At 41.2% G+C, this 15,777-nt stretch overlaps 1 long non-coding RNA gene across 1 annotated transcript in view; it reads right to left on the minus strand.

The window, feature by feature from the left end:
- Window positions 1-4,147: 4,147 nt before the first annotated feature.
- Window positions 4,148-15,777, minus strand: part of LOC147003764 (uncharacterized) — a 49,243-nt gene continuing 37,613 nt past the window's right edge. Inside the window, exon 3 of the long non-coding RNA XR_015047535.1 lies at window positions 4,148-4,188. This is a non-coding gene — a long non-coding RNA (uncharacterized LOC147003764). The remainder of the gene's footprint in view (window positions 4,189-15,777) is intronic.

Below are 15,777 nucleotides of genomic sequence, written 5' to 3' on the forward strand. Positions count from 1 at the left end.
TTCATAGAAAAGGAAACAACTTCATTATAAGACAACATGGAATGAAGGCCCTACCATATGTTCCTAAGTTACAACCTGGGCTGGACCAGAGCAAAGGGAATGGTGACCATAATCCTTGAACAAAGCCCCCAGACTGCCAGGAGGCACCATTCCCCTGGGGAGAAGGGAATACTACCAGAGGTTATCAGCCTCTGGCATTTTAAGGAAAAAAAAAAGTTTTCAAGCCTGAAAAAGGCTAAGCTATAATTCCATTTCTGTGCTTTAGGAAGTTTCTGGAAAGGAGAGGCAAGGTTTTGTAGTTTTAGGTAAAGAAGGGAGTTGCAGAGATCCCACCGAGTAAGAACAGAACTGGTGATTTTTGTTGAGGAAAAGAGCATGGGACCCTAGGCTGACTCCTGACTGATGCCAGGAAGGAAAAACAACCATGCTAGTGTGTAGGCAGAAGGCTGGCTAGAGCCGAACTCCATGCCCTGTAGAGGGAGGAGGCAGAGCCCCTCCCCACATGGGTTGTATGCATTTGGAGAAGGAGAATGCTGGACACCTCTACGCAGCTGAGCCAGGCTCTACTCTGAAGCATAATGCTCCGGAGGAGGAGGGGCCACAGGTGCTGCCCCAGGTAGGCGAATTCCTCTGAGGGGTGCTGTGCAGAGCAGAGGTATAGGCTGGACTCCCTGATGAGCCAGCCCTATCTATACAATAAGCAGTTGCTATAATAAAGCAACTGGATGAGAGCCCACTTTGAGCAGAGAGAGTTTATTCTTGCTCAAAATCTGAGGGATTTCAAGGCCATTGGGGTTGAGCAAGGCTTGGTAGGAGGAACAGCAGGCCAGTCGGTCGGTCATACTGCATCTGCATTTCTGCACTCTGGAAGCAGAGAGTGAGCAGGAAGTGGGACAGAGCGATGAAACCTTAGCCTCCCCCTGCTCCCTATTCAGCCCCCCCCCCCAACCCACTGTGAGTGATTCACTTCCTCCAGCAAAGCCCATTCTCCTAAAGGTTCAACAACCTTCCCAAGCACCAGCCAGGGTCATGTGTGCAAATCCATGTGCCTTGGGGTGGGGGCATCACAAAATACATTCAAACCACATTATAAATCAAAGACCCCTGAGATTCCACTTTACACCAATCAGAATGGCTAAGATAAAAAACAAAAACAAAACCAGGTGACAGCACATGTTGGAGAGGATGTGAAGAAAGAGGAACACTCCTCCAGTGCTGGTGGGATTGCAAACTGGTACAACCATTCTGGAAATCAATCTGGAGGTTCCTCAGAAAACTGGGAATAGATTTACCTGAAGACCCAGCTATAACATTCTTGGGCATATACCCAAAAGATGCCCTACCATACCAGAGGGGCACATGCTCCACTATGTTCATAGCAGCCTTATCTGTGATAGCCAGAAGCTGCAAAGAACCCAGATGTCCCACTATGGAAGAATGGATAAAGACAATGTGGTTCATTTGCACAATGGAATACTATTCAGGTATTAAGAACGAGGATATCATGAGTTTTGCAGGCAAATGGATGGAACTAGAATATATCATCCTGAGTGAGGTAACTCAGACCCAAAAGGACATGCATGGTATATAGTCACAAATAAGTGGATATAAGCCAAAAAAGTTCAGAATACCTAGGATACAATCCACAGAACTCAAGAAGATTAAGAAGCAGAAGAACCCAAGATGCTTCAATCCCACTTGGGAGGGAGAAGAAAACAATTATGGAAGAAGGAGGGAGAGACCTGGGTAAGAGAGGGGAGGGAGAGGGGAAAGGGGGAACATGATCAGGTATGGGAGGGAGACAGGAGAGAAGCCCTGAGGGCCAGAAGAATGAATGAAAATATGCAACCTTGGGAGTGGGGGTGGCAGGACTCTAGAAAGTACCAGAGACCTGGGAAATCTCAGGACTCAAAGGGAAGGACCTTAGATGAAATGCTCAACAGTGGGGAGAGGGAACTTGTAGAGTCCACCTCCAGTAGAGATAGGCCATCGCACAGTCAAAACCTCTGACCCAGAATTGCTCCTGCCTAAAAGAACTGCAGGGATAAAAATGAAGAAGAACCAGAGGAAAAGGCAGGCCAGTGACCAGCCCAACTTGGGATCCATCTCTAGGGGAGGTCCCAGGGCCTGACACTATTACTGATGCTACGGTGTGCTTACAAACAGGAGCCTAGCATGGCTACCCTCTAAGAGGCCCAACAAGCAGCTGACTGAGACAGATGCAGATACTTACACCCAACCAATGAACTGAAGTCAGGGACCCTGTGGTTGAATTAGGGAAATTCTGGAAGAAGCTGAGGAGGAGGGTGACCCCATAGGAAGACCAGCAATCTCAACTAACCTGGACTCCTGAGATCTCTCAGACACTGAGACACCAACTAGGCAGCATACACTAGCTGGTCTGAGGCCCCCAAAACATATACAGCAGAGGACTGCCTGGTCTGGCTTCAGTGGGAGAAGACCTGCCTAACCCTCGAGAGAATTGAGTCCTCAGGGAGTGGGGAGGTCTGGTGGGGGTTGGGGGGAGGCATCCTCTTGGAAACAGGGGGAGGAAAAATGGGATGTGGAACTGTTGGAGGGCAGACCAGGAGGGGGTAAAAACTGAACTGTAAAAAAAAAAAAAATAAAAGTAATAAAGAAACAATCAAAGGCCCCCACAGGTGTGGGTGCTGTTACATATCGGATGAGATACTGGCCAGGCCTGGCTAATGAGGGAGCAGATGGGATAAGCCTGGGTTCTATGCAGAATTGGGGCGTTTGCCTTTCAGACTAAGACACTTTATGCCCAAAGCATTAGATTTATATTTAATGTGCAGCACATACACATATAAGCAAACTTTTACATTTTCTCAAATTTCGTTACCTCATTTAGATGAGAAAAAAAATCCCTTCATATTATAAAATTCTTGTCAAGATTAAATATAAAACTACATGAAAATGATTCATGTCATATCTAACATGTATGAAACTCTCAGAAGTCACTAAATGTTATTCCTTTTTATCTCTCTGACAATAAAACAAAAAACAAAAGACCTCATAGCCACAAACCTGAATTTAATTTAAAAGTGTGTCCTAAAGGTCACAGCCCTCTCCAGTTCCCACATCCCTTCATTAAACCTCTAAAGAAAGGAAGAAAGAAAGACAGACCAAGAAAAGCAACAACTGCAGAAATTCCTATACCTAACATGGCTTTACAAAGTTGCACAGTAAATTCTTTAAAATCCATGAACTTAAACAATAGACAAAGCAACGGCACAACTGTAAACAAAAAAGGAGGAACGCAGCACCAGTGCCAGGAGGATTTGACTGAATGAATCACACAGAAGGGAATGAAATGTGTGTTCTCTGGTTACACAACACAGCCTCCACCCTCTGAATCAGAGCTGCAAATGACTCCAAAAAAGGTAGACTCTGTCTGCCCCCATGTCAGGGATGCGCGCTCCTCAGGAAGACAGGAACTCAATACGAGGCGCATAGGCCAGTGTACCAGGAGGCAGAGGCAGTGCTATGTTCCTCTACTCTTCCAACACAACAAACACCACCTCTTCTCACCTCTATTTGGAAACCAGACTCCTAGACATGCTGTAAGAAGCTGTGAGGTCACAGGTGTAGGTCTGTATTTAGGATAATTTTAGCCAATGAATGAGAGCTTTGCGAGAAGGTACAAAGGAGCAAACTCAGGTCTGAGACCTTTACTTCTGTCTTTCCCATTATTTTCCACTGGACGGGGTCTCATGTGTCCCACAACATTCTCGAAGGATGACCTTGAATTCCTGATGCTTCTGCCTCAACCTCCTGAGTCACAGGATTGCAGGCATGTGCTACCATGCCTAGTTTAAACAGTACTAGGTGTTGAACCCAGGGATTCAAGCATGTTAGAGAAGCACTCACCAATAGGTCATATTCTCAGCCATGTGCTGTCTTGGTCAAAAATACTGTCTGAATCTCAGCTTAGTGATAAAACTAGGCCACCCAAGATACAGAAGATTTAACTTACACCCACGCATGCACAGGCACGCAAGGATGCGCGCATGCGCGCAACACTGAGCACGTGCAGAGAGCTAGCCTTACTGTCGGGAGCATGATGGGATAGAAATGAACACACACTCTCAAGCTCTCACCTCTAGTAACACCTGCTTCAGTTCCAAAATTCAATTCTAACTTTGTCAGCCATCTCTTTTGGCAGACCTGTGAGATAAAACAGAAATGCCACCTGTTACCAGAGCCCTCAGATTACTGAACAATTGGAGAAAGATAAGGTTGTGCTTTAGACTCTGTCATTCAACAGGGTGAAAGGAGGTGAAGGGTCACTGCTCCAGGGCAGGGTCTGTGTCACGTTCAGGGCCTAAGAATACTTCATGCTCTTGACTCTGCCCCTAAGTCAGCCTGCTTTACCTGAAAGGTAACGCTGCAGGTTTGTACCTGAGTACTTTTTATGAGCCTATCTCCTGATAGTAGAAGAGTTTAGTTGGCCCTGGAGCCACCCCTTCTCTCCTGACTTAAGAACTGTGTGTGGCAACCAGGAACTAAGGGTGGTCTATAGCTAACAACCACAAAGAAACTGAAGCCCTCCTCCCGACAATCACAAGGAACAGAATTATGCCAACACCAGTGTATGCTTGGAAGCTGGCCCTCCCAGCTGAGCCGGTAAGTGCACCGCCTCTGCTGACATTCGATTAGAGCCATGTGAGACCCAAAGTTGGGAATGCATCTCAGCAGTATCTGTTTTCATAACATGCAGAAAATGTGAGATAATAAACGGGTGTGTTGTTTGAAGCAAAGAGAGTTATGGTAACATTGCCATGGCAGTGGGAACAGACACAGATAGGATTAGCAAATCAACTCTGACGGCTCTGCTCGGAACTCTCTTTGCATCGCATTTCAGACCTGGATCCACTTTGCTGTGTATAAAGATTATATTGAGGCAAATTTTATATATCATATCATTTTTCATGCATTGATGATTTTAGTATGTCTTGGGAACGTAAGAGCTCCTTTATATGACAGCCATATGGTACTATCCTATCTGACCAGTGCAGTATAGCACCATCTTTAATATCATCAAACACCCATTGTTCCAGGGTCTCTTATTCTCTTTTGAACGTTGTGCTATGATTATTTGTCTTAGAGTCACTATTGTTGTGATGAAACACTATGACCAAAAGCAACTTGGAGAGGAAAAGGTTTATTTGCCTTTCATACCCTGAGTCACAGTCCATTAAGGAAAGCCAAGGCAAGAACTCAACCGTGCAGAAACGAGTGGCAGGAGCCAATGCAGAGACCATGGAGGAGTGCTGCTTATTGGCTTGCTCTTCATGGATAACTCATCCTGCCTTCTCATAGAACCTAGGACCACCAGCCCAGGGGTGGCACAATCCACAATGGGGTAGGCTCTCCCCCATCAATCACTAATTAAGAAAATGTCCTACAGTCTTGCCTGTAGCTTGATCTTATGAAGGTACTGTCTCACTTGAGGTTCCCTCCTCTCAAATGACTCTACCCTCTGTGTCAATCTCATATGAAACTAGCAAGCAAATTAGTTACTGCTTTGAATAAAAATCTCAATGAGGCCACCTAGGAGTCTGGGCCAGGACAGGCCTTTATATGATAATGAACTAACCCCAGGGTGATGTTTAATTCTAGTGAATCAGTGCCAGGCTGTGAGTCTTGATAGCCAAAGCTACCACTCAGTGAGATGATACAAAAATTGGAATTTTGGAACTGTTTTCTAGGATTGTACTGCTGTTCTCACATGTATTTACTAGTCTCTGTATTATACACATTATCAAGAGGGCTTGAGGTTCTGTGCATAGCTTAGCCTAGGTGACCTTTGAACTTCTGGTAACATCCCAGGCCTGCCAGTCAGTGCTGGCCACTGGACTCTGCTTTTAAGGACCTGAACCTCCATTAGTGTCATCTTCCCAGCCTGCCACATCTGAAGAACTTCACTAGAATGTGGATCAAGTCTACAAGCTTGCAAAGCACACTCATGGTAGATTCCCCAGTAGAAACCTGCAGTAGCCTTTCTGCCCAGACAACTGTTTCCTGGTTGGCGAAACATCTGTTTAACTCTTATATTGGCATGATATTATGAGGAATGTTTCTGTGAATAAACTGAGCACGTTTGAAAGCCAAATCTTGTGTGGACGTCCTAATTACTGAGCACCTTACAGCCAATGTCTCATGCTCTGCACATTAAGGTTCTCATAAAACCGGAGACCTCTAGTCATGTGACATGCCAAGTGGGGAACAGCTGAGGATGAAGAGAGAATCTGAAAGGAACGAAATGGACATGGAAGATGGGTGGGCTGTGAAGATGTAGAGAGAACAGGGGTCAAGAACCATGGAAAGGAAGTTTGCCAGGAACACCATTTATAGCCTTATTTTACTAAAAAGGGAGATTGAGGTCATGACAGTGAAGGGACAATTTTCCTTCTAGTTCTAGTTGAAGTTTAAGTGGTTTTAAGACACCTGGAGGAAGTGGAGAGGAGGTTTGATATCTCACAACAATTAAAGAAGAAAAGACTGAATTTGAGGGAGGGGTGAGTCGGAGGGATCAGGGAGGAATGATGTAATTATATTCTAATTTCAAAAATTAAAAACAGATGGAAACATTTGGGGAAGAGATGTTAAATATAGCAAATTTTAAAATGCCCTTAGTTAATTCAAATGTCTGCATCTTCAGGTTCAAATGATTCCTTGTGTAGTGTTATCGGCAGCACTGAGAAGTGGATTAAGATGAATATATGTTGAGTCACATACAAGTGAATTTCAGATTTTCTTGTGTGCAGGGTGTTTGTGGGTGTGGGTGTGTGCACACACGCACACATGGGTTATGCTTATGCATTGAATACAAGTTCTTTATCACTGAGCTAAAACCCCCTGGCCTAGGCTATTATATTTTTTTATTTGACAAAAAGAAATTGTAGAAGCTTCCAGAGAGAGAATAGATTACAAAACAATCTTTATATGATGAAGTCATTATTAATAGTGAAGACAAGAGAAAGCTATGCTCATATTTGAGGTATTACAAATATGTGCCTATTCTCAAGGTAACAATTTGAGCATTTGTTATGGTAAAGATGAAAAATAATCAAAACCAAGAACAAATGTCAGCCAGGTAGTGATGCCTATCATCATTGAACTACAACCAAAGTGACAGAAAGATGGTGAGTTTGAGGGTTAGCCTGGGCAGTGTGGCAAAATTCATCTCGACTCCTACCTCACCCCCACCCTTAAGGCACAGAACTGTTAAAGTACATGTGACCTTTATATAATGACCATCATCTTTACTAGAAACTCAGCATTAATGAAACACATCTATACCCCACCCCCAATCCCTATCCATAAAGAACAGAACTGCCCTGGTACAGTGATCTTTAGTGAGAATTGTGTTTAGCAGAATTCCAGGGTGAGTGGGAGTCACACTATGAAAGTCATTGGGGTAAAGAACTAAAATGTGGGTTCTGTCTCCATAAGACTCTACTCATAATCAATAATTTAGATAATTTAGAAGTGCTGGAGTTCACAGTGATGGGCCTCAAATGAAGCAGAGAGCTTTCTACCATGGCTTGCATGAATGTTGGCTAATACCTCTCTGGTTTCTCTGCCACAGTGCATCCTGGCATCTTGCCCACATTCTTATCAGCATGAAAAGTCACCACTGTGATAACTTAACAAACCAAGAGTACACAGCTCAGTCCAGTGTCTTGTTTTGTTTCCATAAGGATGGGATATGTTTGTGAACCAAAGCACACCAATGTCTAAGTGTGCTTTGTGAATTTAAAATATGCATCCTGATAATGCTACATACAAAAACCAACACTCTGTATAGAAAAATTTCTGTATAAAAGAAGTGGAAGTCATCATGGAAACCAAACAGAACCATGAGTTGTGAGTTAAGCATGAATAATAGGTGTTACCATGATTGGTAAAAATAACTATTTTATTTATAGAACATTTAGTGCTTATATCTACAGAACACACTGATCCTGCATTTTTTTTTCTAGGTCTTTCTCATGTTATTTCATCCAAATAGCAACTCTATGAGGTTTCTGGCATCATTTTATACATGTAGAGACTAATCCAATTGTACCATGATTGAGGTTAGCACACCAAGAACGCAAGGATTCTGATCCCGAGCCCACCTCCCTAGGGGTCACATATGTTTCCTTGAAACAAAACTTAGAAATTAAAAACATGTAAGATTAAAATGTATATACTTTAAACTCCAATATAACCAGTGACATAACTTTAGTATTTCTACTTTGTAAGTTATGTCAAAAGAGTAAACAGCCACTGCTTTCCTGACAGCAACGCAAAGGCAACAATTGGGGAAACTGAATTCTTGTTTGGGAAAATTATGTGGACGGATGAAGATGTATTTCAGTCAGCAGAGGGCTCTAACTCATCACCCCCAAAGGCAAATAAATAGAAACAATTTTGTTAGGAAGCAATATTACCAATGAAGCAAGTGATGATATTGGCAAAAATAACAAGATCAACCTTTAAGCTCAAATGACATTTGCCTGGAATCAAGTACTGGTTCAGACTCTAAGCTGGGATGAGCCAGGCATAGTGGAGCACACCTAGAATCTGAGCACTCACAAGGTGAAGGCAGGAGGATGAGAAGTAAAAGGGTGTCCTTGGCTACATAAGGAATCTGAGGTCAACCTGAGCTACTACAACTGACATTTCTAATGTTCATATACACACAATATGTTGATGTCTAATATTAATTATATATACTATCTATATTATACAAGTGTGAGAACTTGAGTTCAGATCTCCAACACTCATGTAAAAAGCCAGTGTAGACAAAGATCCCTGTAATCCCAAAGCTGGAGGTGGAGATAGAGACTCCACCTCCACCAGCTGACTGGCTGCCAGGGTACATGAGGAATAAGGTAGAGAGCAATATAATAAAACACCTTGTTGTGTTAAATCTCTCCAACCCAGATATGCCCCAGCAATGAAAACACAACTCAATTAATATGAATACAAGCTGTTAGCCTAGATTGGGCAGATATACCACTACTCTACCATCTTTTCCATGTATGAGACCCCTTAGAACTTCAGCACATTTCTTCAGGCAATGTGCTTCTGCTCTGCTTTTCTTCCTCCTCCTCCTCTTTGTCCTCTCCTTCTTCCATTTTCTCCTTCTATCTCCCTCACCTTCCCTTTTATCTGTCCAATCATCAGCTCTCCTTTATTTTACAAATTAAGGTGGGAAGCAGGTTTACAGGAAATCACCTGAGTGCTGACTCATTGGTTGTTCTTAACCATTCACAGGAGAAAGGAATTATCAAATACAATTATCCCCAGGGCTATCCACAACATTTTCCCCCTTTCTGTCCAATAAAAGACTATTTTATCTCAGATATAATTGAACATAACTATTACTATTTTGTAATTTATAAAGTACAAGAGACATAACACCCAATCCATCATGTTTGTTAATTAAACAGAACCTCTGTCATCTATCCGTACTTAAAAGACTTATAATTCTACATCTGGCTATGTCTTGGCTTTAGATTGAATGCCATCTGAAAACCATCCTCTTAAAACTGTTCCTCTCAAAGTAAAAAGCCTGGGTTGGCTAGGAGACTATGTAGTTTTTCAACCCCATCAGAAATCCAAGAACAACTGATATTAACTGAAAATGTATAGGAAGCCTAAAACAGCTTCCAAAACTTAGCCAATACATAGAGACCGCTGACCACCTGGACAGTCCCTTACTTTAACACGTTGGAGCATTGATCTTCAGCCTACTGGCCAGGGTCATCTGACAGATTTAGAGAAACAGGAATATTAAGGACTAGCCTACTCTGTCTCAGCAGAATCAAGCTGTCCTAACCTATAATTGTGTCCTTTCTTTGGACAGTATTATGTCTGTAGGAGGCAATTCTTGTCTGGTGTTTGTTTCGCCACAACTGGAGTAACTCAAAGATGCTCAGTTTCTTCTTTGAATCCAAAACAGGGAAAGCTGTCAGGAGCAGAATGGTCTCAACACCAAGTAAATAAATAACATTAAGCATCACATTCTGTGACTTCTGATGTTTTTTGAAAACCAGCTATGTGAAGTAATCTAGACTGCTGTCTATTAACTACTCTCAGCAATTTCTAATTAAAATAACTGAAAACACCCTAACAATAAACTCAGAGCCATGAATTTCCTATTTGGCCCTTAACTCATAGGCTTAAATATCTCAGATATGTTTATAATAACAGCAATAGAAGGACTGGATCTAAGCCCTGTACTTCAAAATTTTTAGTATCAAAGACAACCTATAGTAACCACCCCCACCCCAAAGCTTAAGGAACTGGGATGACGACTCTTCATAACTTCTTCAAGCTGAATATGGGTGTTAAGATAGTTTTGAAGGGAGGGGGAAGGGTGTGGAAAAGGGGGAATTGTTTGGCCTTAAGAACGTTCTACCAATGATTGTATTACACTCTGATGTCTGTATCCTGACTAGATCCAGATGAAAAACCAAGATATCAGGTGTTCAGGCAGGTCAGTTCAGCATGTCTGATAATGAAGTTCACCAAGGCTGTATATTCTGTAATATATAAAACTCAAAGCAAAATTTTAGTATCATCAAGATAACCTTTTTGTTTGATTCTTTGAAATCTAGTTCAAAGGAGGTCTCCCTCTATCAAATCTGATCCAAATAACTCTGAAAGATGTTAATACCTGCCCTTCCGGTCCGGCCAGCACCGGGGTAGCTAGGGCACGGAGTTGGCTGACAGCTGCCAGCTACCCCCAAGACCCGCCACGGGATCTTAAGACCTCTGGTGAGTGGAACACAGCTGCTGCTCCAATCCAATCGTGAGGGACCTGAGACTGCATTAATTAGGGAAGCAGAAAACCTGGCCTGAGCAGTCACCATCATCAGAACGCAGCACTCCCACCCCACCCAGTCCTGGGCACCCCAACACACCCGAAAAACTAGACCCGGATTTAAAAGCATATCTCATGATGATGGTAGAGGACATCAAAAAGGACTTTAATAACTCAAAGAAATACAGGAGAACACTGCTAAACAGGTAGAAGACCTTAAAGAGGAAGCACAAAAATCCCTTAAACTATTGCAAGAAAACACGAACAAACAGGTGATGGAATTGAATAAAACCATCCAACACCTAAAAAGGGAAGTGGACACTATAAAGAAAACCCAAAGTGATGCAACGCTGGAGATAGAAAACCTAGGAAAGAAATCTGGAACTATAGATGCAAGCATCAACATCAGAATACAAGAGATGGAAGAGAGAATCTCAGGTGCAGAAGATTCCATAGAGAACATCGGCACAACGATCAAAGAAAATACAAAATGCAAAAGGATCCTAACTCAAAATATCCAGGAAATCCAGGACACAATGAGAAGACCAAACCTACAGATAATAGGAGTAGATGAGAATGAAGATTTTCAACTTAAAGGGCCAGCAAATATCTTCAACAAAATTATAGAAGAAAACTTCCCAAACCTAAAGAAAGAGATGCCCATGAACATACAAGAAGCCTACATAACTCCAAATAGACTGGACCAGAAAAGAAATTCCTCCTGACACATAATAATCAGAACAACAAATGCATTAAATAAAGATAGAATAATAAAAGCAGTAAGGGAAAAAGGTCAAATAACATATAAAGGCAGGCCTATCAGAATTACACCAGACTTTTAACCAGAGACTATGAAAGCCAGAAGATCCTGGACAGATGTTATACAGACCCTAAGAGAACACAAATGCCAGCCCAGGCTACTATACCCAGCCAAACTCTCAATTACCGTAGATGGAGAAACCTAAGTACTCCACGACAAAACCAAATTCACACATTATCTTTCCACAAATCTAGCCCTTCAAAGGCTAATAACAGAAAAAAAAAAAAAAACAATACAAGGACGGAAATCACACCCTAGAAAAAGCAACAAAGTAATCCCTCAACAAACCAAAAAGAAGACAGCCACAAAAACAGAATGCCAACTCTAAAAACAAAAATAATAGGAAGCAACAATTACTTTTCCTTAATATCTCTTAATATCAATGGTCTCAATTCCCCAATAAAAAGACATAGACTAACAGACTGGCTACATAAACTGGATCCAACATTCTGCTGCTTACAGGAAACACATCTCAGGGAAAAAGACAGACACTACCTCAGAGTGAAAGGCTGGAAAACAATTTTCCAAGCAAATGGTCTAAAGAAACAAGCTGGAGTAGCCATTCTAATATCGAATAAAATTGACTTCCAACCCAAAGTTATCAAAAAAGACAAGGAGGGACACTTCATAATCATCAAAGGTAAAATCCTCCAAGAGGAACTCTTAATTCTGAATATCTATGCTCCAAATGCAAGGGCAGCCACATTTATTAAAGAAACTTTAGTAAAGCTCAAAGCACATATTGAACCTCACACAATAATAGTGGGAAACTTCAACACACCACTTTCATCAATGGACAGATCATGGAAACAGAAACTAAACAGGGACACAGTGAAACTAACAGAAGTAATGAAACAAATGGACTTAACAGATATATACAGAACATTTTATCCTAAAACAAAAGGATATACCTTCTTCTCAGCACCTCATGGTACCTTCTCCAAAATTGACCATATAATTGGTCACAAAACAGGCCTCAACAGATACAAAAATATTGAAATCATCCCATGCATCCTATCAGACCACCATGGACAAAGGCTAATCTTCAATAACAACATAAATAATGGAAAGCCAACATTCACGTGGAAACTGAACAACACTCTTCTCAATGATACCTTGGTCAAGGAAGGAATAAAGAAAGAAATTAAAGACTTTTTAAAGTTTAATGAAAATGAAGCCACAACATACCCAAACTTATGGGACACTATGAAAGCATTTCTAAGAGGAAAACTCATAGCTCTGAGTGCCTCCTAAAAGAAACTAGAGAGAGCACACACTAGCAGCTTGACAACACACCTAAAAGTTCTAGAAAAAAAGGAAGCAAATTCACCCAAGAGGAGTAGACGGCAGGGAATAATCAAACTCAGGGGTGAAATCAACCAAGTGGAAACAGGAAGAACTATTCAAAGAATCAACCAAACGAGGAGCTGGTTCTTTGAGAAAATCAACAAGATAGATAAACCCTTAGATAGACTCACTAGAGGGCACAGGGACAGCATCCTAATTAACAAAATCAGAAATGAAAAGGGAGACATAACAACAAACCCTGAAGAAATCCAAAACACCATCAGATTCTTCTATAAAAGGCTATACTCAACAAAACTGGAAAACCTAGACGAAATGGACAAATATCTAGACAGATACCAGGTACCAAAGTTAAACCAGGATCAAGTTAATTATCTAAACAGTCCCATATCCCCTAAAGAAATAGAAGCAGTCATTAATGGTCTCCCAACCAAAAAAGAACAGATGGGTTTAGTGCAGAGTTCGATCAGACCTTCAAAGAAGATCTAATTCCAGTTCTGCACAAACTATTCCACAAAATAGAAGTAGAAGGTACTCTACCCAACTCATTCTATGAAGCCACAATTACTCTGATACCTAAATCACAGAAAGATCCAACAAAGATAGAGAACTTCAGACCAATTTCCCTTTTGAATATAGATGCAAAAATCCTCAATAAAATTCTTGCTAACCGAATCCAAGAACACATTAAAGCAATCATCCATCCTGACCAAGTAGGTTTTATTCCAGGGATTCAGGGATGGTTTAATATACGAAAATCCATCAACGTAATCCATTATATAAACAAACACAAAGACAATAACCACATGATCATCTCGTTAGATGCGGAGAAAGCATTTGACAAAATCCAACACCCATTCATGATAAAAGTCTTGGAAAGATCAGGAATGCAAGGCCTATACCTAAACATGATAAAAGCAATCTATAGCAAACCAGTAGCCAACATTAAGTAAATGGTGAGAAGCTGGAAGCAATCTCACTAAAATTAGGGACTAGACAAGGCTGCCCACTTTCTCCCTACCTATTCAACATTGTACTTGGAGTCCTAGCCAGAGCAATTCGACAACAAAAGGAGATCAAGGGTATACAAATTGGAAAAGAAGAAGTCAAAATATCACTTTTTGCAGAAGATATGATAGTATATAGAAGTGACCCTAAAAATTCCACCAGAGAATTCCTAAACATGATAAACAGCTTCAGTGAAGTAGCTGGATATAAAATTAACTCAAACAGGTCAATGGTCTTTCTCTACACAAAGAATAAACAGGCTGAGAAAGAAATTAGGGAAACAACTCCCTTCTCAATAGTCACAAATATTATAAAATACATTGGCATGACTCTAACTAAGGAAGTGAAAAACCTGTATGATAAGAACTTCAAGTCTCTGAAGAAAGAAATTAAAGAAGATCTCAGAAGATGGAAAGATCTCCCATGCTCATGGATTGGCAGGATTAACATTGTAAAAATGGCTATCTTGCCAAAAGCAATCTACAGATTCAATGCAATCCCCATCAAAATTCCAACTCAATTCTTCAACGAATTAGAAAGAAAAATCTGCAAATTCATCTGGAATAACAAAAAACCTAGGATAGCAAAAACTCTTCTCAAGGATAAAAGAACCTCTGGTGGAATCACCATGCCTGACCTAAAGCTGTACTACAGAACAATTGTGATAAAAACTGCATGGTACTGGTATAGCGACAGAAAAGTAGACCAATGGAATAGAATTGAAGACCCAGAAATGAACCCACACAGCTATGGTCACTTGATCTTCGACAAGGGAGCTAAAACCATCCAGTGGAAAAAAGACAGCATTTTCAACAAATGGTGCTGGCACAACTGGTAGTTATCATGTAGAAGAATGCGAATTGATTCATTCCTATCTCCTTGCACTAAGGTCAAATCTACGTGGATCAAGGAACTTCACATAAAACCAGAGACACTGAAACTTATAGAGGAGAAAGTGGGGAAAAGCCTTGAAGATATGGGTACAGGGGAAAAATTCCTGAATAGAACGGCAATGGCTTGTGCTGTAAGATTGAGAATCAACAAATGGGACCTCATGAAACTGCAAAGCTTCTGCAAGGCAAAAGACACCGTCAATAAGACAAAAAGGCCACGAACAGATTGGGAAAGGATCTTTACCTATCCTTAATCAGATAGAGGACTAATATCCAATATATATAAAGAACTCAAGAAGGTGGACTCCAGAATATCAAATAACCCCATTAAAAAATGGGGCTCAGAGCTAAACAAAGAATTCATACCTGAGGAATACCGAATGGCTGAGAAACACCTGAAAAAATGTTCAGCATCCTTAATCATCAGGGAAATGCAAATCAAAACCACCCTGAGATTCCATCTCATACCAGTGAGAATGGCTAAGATCAAAAATTCAGGTGACAGCAGATGCTGGAGAGGATTTGGAGAAAGAGGAACACTCCTCCACTTTGGTGGGATTGCAAGCTTGTACAACCACTCTAGAAATCAGTCTGGCAGTTTCTCAGAAAATTGGACATGGTACTACCGGAGGATCCTGCAATACCTCTCTTGGGCATATATCCAGAAGATGTTCCAACTAGTAAGAAAGAAACATGCTCCACTATGTTCATAGCAGCCTTATTTATAATAGCCAGAAGCTGGAAAGAACCCAGATGCCCCTCAACAGAGGAATGGATACAGAAATTATGGTACATTTACACAATGGAGTACTACTCAGCTATTAAAAAGAATGAATTTATGAAATTCCTAGCCAAATGGATGGACCTGGAGGGCATCATCTTGAGTGAAATAACACAATCACAAAAGA

This window comes from Mus caroli, unplaced genomic scaffold (assembly GCF_978045245.1).
Source record: "Mus caroli unplaced genomic scaffold, Mus_caroli_1 scaffold_7, whole genome shotgun sequence".
NCBI lineage: Eukaryota > Metazoa > Chordata > Mammalia > Rodentia > Muridae > Mus > Mus caroli.